This window comes from Egretta garzetta, unplaced genomic scaffold (assembly GCF_000687185.1).
Source record: "Egretta garzetta isolate BGI_Z169 unplaced genomic scaffold, ASM68718v1 scaffold188, whole genome shotgun sequence".
NCBI classification, from domain to species: Eukaryota; Metazoa; Chordata; class Aves; order Pelecaniformes; family Ardeidae; genus Egretta; species Egretta garzetta.
This window is the reverse complement of record NW_009260622.1, coordinates 6,038,816-6,043,621: the sequence shown is the minus strand read 5'-3', so window position 1 is coordinate 6,043,621 and position 4,806 is coordinate 6,038,816.

The window sequence follows — 4,806 nt, the reverse complement described above, 5'->3', positions numbered from 1 at the left end:
CATGATCCCCCCTTCCCATACCCCTGTACAAGAGGGTTTGACCCCTTGTCCCTACATCCATTCTGCCTCCTGGTGCTCCTGCCTGACCCCAACGCAGACCTTGGAGGGGTTTCCCTTATCCCTCATTATCCCTCCCCACGTTCCCCACAGTAGCCCCAAGCTGGCACAGTGAGATGGGGACAGGAGCCAGCAAAGCCTGGCCCTGCTCGCCGTGGATGGGCACCAGCCTGGCCCCGAGGTGCCACTGCATCCCCACAGCATCTGCAACCCCCCAAGGCTGCAGGGACAAGCCAGCCTCAAGAGTGCTTCCTTCCAGTGCCATAGTGCCTAACGCTCTCCTGGCACAGGAAACAATGCTGCGGGCTGGGATCCCTGCTGGCATTGCCGCCACTGACCGCCCAGTGTTGCCCATTCCCAGTAACCCTCTGCTCCGTGCTCTTCTACGTGATGCTGCTCTCAGGGGCCGATGGGTGAAGCAGCGTTGCTGGGACTTGCTCACAGCCCACACAGTGCCCCAGGACACGGGGCTGTCTGACAGCAGTGAGGGGAGACCCCACACAGGATGGCTCAGTCTGCCCCCAAAGAAGCAGGAGCTGATGGAGAGGGAAGCCCTCCTGGCTGAGGGCAGCCCCGAGCAGCTGGGCTCTGGCAATGCCCTGCCAGCTGCCCTCCGCTGGCCCTGCCTGCCCAGGTGCTGCCCAGGGCTTCCTGGCTCTCGCCCAGCAGCCGTGGGTGAGAGCCCCCCTGCCAGGGCACATGGGGATCCTGACCGCATGGCAGGGACTGCCGACGGGGCAGGACCATGCTGTGGGCAGCCTCTGAGCACTGCGGCTGCCAGTGGAAGGGGATGGGGCACCTCCAACCCCAAGGGCGCCCCCCAAAACTATCAAGGAGCCAGGAGCTGCCTGCACGCTGTGGCCTGGGCATCGCTCAGCAGGCAGCACACAGGCAGGCAGGCCAGAGGGCTGGGGGCGGGGGGGGCCCCAGCCTGCAGGAGGGGGCTGCCCCCACCATGCTGCCAGTACCCTGCTCAGCAGCCAGGCATCCGCCCCCCAGCCCTCTGGAGCCCCCCAGCCCCTCACCTCTGCCTTCAGCCAGCACTGCCCCTCTGCAGCCACCTCCCAGGGCCACTTCCCTGCATGGGAAGGGCAAGGAGAAGCCACCTGCTGACACAGACACGTCCCCACGGTGCCCACACCTGTGGGCCACCTTTCTGCCTCCATACTGCTGTCTCCCACAGGACCATCCTATGTGTTGGTCTATTCCTGGCCACTCTGCTCCACGGTCTCACACTGGCAGCACCAAGTCCCATCCGGCGCCAGCAGGCTCTGGTTCCTGCTGCTGGTGATGGCAAGCACAGCCTTCGCGCTGCCCCACTTCCAGCAGGGCTCCCTGATGGCACTGCCTGGGGGCCAGCAGAAGAGGGTGGAGGAGCTGCAGGCAGAGGATTTCCAGGGGTGCACAGCAAGTGCAGACCTGCACCTCGGCCTCCGACTGGTGCAGGGCATCCAGAGGAGCCCGCACACCGGCTTTGCCTGCCTGCAGGTCTACCTGGGGGTCCAGGACAGGCAGGTGCATAAGATACCATCCTACAGAGAAAAGGGAACACTGGGGGAGCCAGGGAGCCCCTGCCCACCCTGCTCAAACACACAGGGTATGTGGCAGTCACCAACACAAGCGACCATCCTTTGTGCTCCTGCAGCTCTTGTTACCCAAAGCAACTGCATGGGCTCTTGCAGAGTGGGACTGGCCAGCCCTGAGGGGACCCTGGCTTCCTGATGACCGGGTTGGTGACATTTCTCAAGGCCAGGGTGGCCCAGTCCCTTCAGTAGAGGGGGTCAGTGGCCAAGGAGGGCCAGAGCGGGCAAGCCCCAGCTCTGCCACTAACGTGCTGCATGGCCTCGGTCATCTCTCTTGATGTGGGAGGACAAAAAGGCACTGCAGGGTCTGGCGGGGCTGATGGATTTGCCAGGAGCAAACACACCGTGGCTGAGCGTGGCTGCCGGCACGGCTGGGAAGGAGACAGCCTGCCCAAATTGCTGGGCAAGCAGGTGAGAGCAGATGGCCAGGGGGCTGCCCTCACCCCAACCTGATGCAGGACCTCTCCTTGCTCTGCCCTGGTGTCTGCTGAGGTGCTACAGGAATACCCCTTCTTTGCCCAGGGTTGTGGCTGGGTGTTCGGCTGCCCACACAAACCTCCCAGCTCTACCAGCTCCCATGCCAGCAGCTGGCTGTCGGGGATGTCTGCATGGTGTGGAGCCCAAGGATGTGGGGACACTACACCCCCACAGCTTGGCAGGAGCCTCCACCGGCACCATGCAAGGACTGCTAGTGCTGGGGCTGGGCTCCTCTCCCTCGGGGCAGGACATGGCTGAGGAGCCGGCTGGCTCCTGGCACGGAGCGGTGCTGCAAAACCCAGCCAGGCAGCACCTCGGCGCAGCCCAGCTCCCCCTGCCTCGCCTCACCTCCCTGGCCCTGTGGAGATGCTCATTTCTCAGCAGACACATTCCTTAGAGGGTGTTTATGGCTTTTCTGTCTCCCCACTGTCCCAGGCTAAAATCGCCCCTTTTAAGGGAGCCCCAGGACTGCTGGTCACTGGAGCGTCGCTGGCAAAGGCTGTTCCCTTGCAATGTATCGCCTCGTTTACTGGGAAAGCAGCCTTGCCTTGTTTTTTTCTTGACTCCACAATTTACTGATCAAATCAAGCTGCAGCTCACTCCCAGCCCCGTCCACGCACGCCTCCTAGAGAATAAGATCTATTTTCACCAGCAAGTGATTCACCTGCCTGGCACTGGTTCACCTTTCCCTTAGCAGCCGACTCCTCCCCAGCTCCATCCATGGCCGCAGCTCCCTGACTCACCTCCCAAACCTCTAATAGACCAGAGAAATCTGAGCGGGAAGGGCAGGAGGAACAAGTCATGTTACATTTTCTCCTGATGACCGGTGCACTTTGATGCTGGCCCCCCTGGGGACTTTTGGCAGGAGGGGAGCTCTGTGTTGTGGAGAGGAGAAGAGGCATCCTTCCTACCTGAGCTGGAGACCCGAATCTCCAGGGGACACCTCCCAAGGACCAGGGAATTTGTGGTTAGGGCAAGGGCTGTTGACAAAAGACGGTGCTGTCAGCCCACACCGGAGGCACAAGGGAGATGGGGATGTTGCCGTGGCCGAGGCAGGCCCAGCAGGTATCTGGCAAGACTTACACTTATGGATCCCTACCAGAAGTGGAGACTGTCCACCAACTTCAGTGTCACCTCTGTCCCCTCTCACCTTTTGACTGAGGCTAGGCACACTCAGCCACAAGCAAAAAAAAAATCATTCTGTGAAGCTGGCTTGCCTGCATTTGTTTAATTGAAATAAAATGGGTGCCCTGCTGAGCGGCACGGCTTGTGCTGAAGAGCCGGGATGAGTCAGGCTCCGTGCTGATGATATCACTGCTTTTCCAACCCCCTCCCAGCAAGGCAGGGCAGAGGGGCTGCCACAGCAGGGGGCCTTGGGTGCATGTCACTCTGCACAGGCAGCACCCACAGGTGCCGTCCCCGCAGCAGGGACTTGGGCTGCAGTCAGCCCTAGGGAACTTGGGGGGACTCGTGTGCACGGACACAGTCTCCACACCTCGCGGTGGTAACTGGCACTAGTTGACACAGGCACATAGCAGAGACCTGAGCTAATTCCCCAGCCCGGCCTCCTCGCCTCTCCGCTGGCAGAGCAGGGCCAGGCAGAGGGTCAGCAGGGGTGGTGGCAAACGGCTGACACTGCCCTGAGGCCATGCCAGGCCACACTGAGCTGTGAGCAAGCCAGAGGTGGCAGGTACCCAGCAGGGACCATGAGCCCCTGCTCCTGCTACACCAGCCTGGCCGTCCCCCCCCGCCCTCCAGGGTCAAGCCACACACCCTACGCTCAGGTGGAAACCAGCAGGCAGGACTGAGGATGCTTTTTGGATAAGGATAAACATTCACGTGGGCAAAGCTCATCCCTTGGAATGACTGCCGTGTGTGTGAGCTGAAGCCAGCAGCTACAGGCAAGTGTGTGCACCGGGTCCCCAGCACAAAGCTGTTTTTTTGGCAGCAGGAGCTCTCAGGAGACAAGGCGGGGGGGACAGCAAAGCAACAGTAGCCAAAACAGAGCTGGGACACAAACAATACCCAGTTATCTTTAGTCGTCCAGACAGTGAGAGAAACACACTGAGAACGGGGCAGACGGGACACGCCACAGACACTGGAAACTCCCTTTCAGCCAGAGAAAAGGGCAGAGTGGATGCTCCCCCGTCCCAGCTTGGCGGTGACCAGGCTGCGGGCAGAGCTGGCGCTGAGCACGGCCAGGCACTGACTCACCCTGCTGAGATACAGGAAGGAGGCGGGCGGCCAAGTCCACTTCTCTGCCAAGGAGCAGCCCCGATGTGCAGGGCTGAATGTGGGGGAAAACACCCCAGAGTGGGGTCTGCTGGGGAATGGGGGTCTCAGAAGGCCAGGGGTGAGCTGGGGCGGGAGACCGCAGCACATCCACGCGGCATGCCGCCATCTCTCCCGTGCAATTGCGTGAGCTGGGCATTTAAATAAAAATACTTTAAAAGAAGAAAGTGTGAGTGGTAACTGTGCCCCCTGCCCAGGCACAGAGACCCCTGCCCCAGCCCTGCCCACCCCCCGCCACGGCAGAGCTGCTGCGGAGCAGAGCGCCTGCAGCCAGGCACTGCGGGGCACAGAGCCTGGGGGGGCCCTCTGCAGGGACCCTCCTTGAGGACGGGGGACGCTGCACGGGGACCGAGGACCCCTCATGGGGACTCTCTACGGGTCCCGGGCAGGCAGAGAC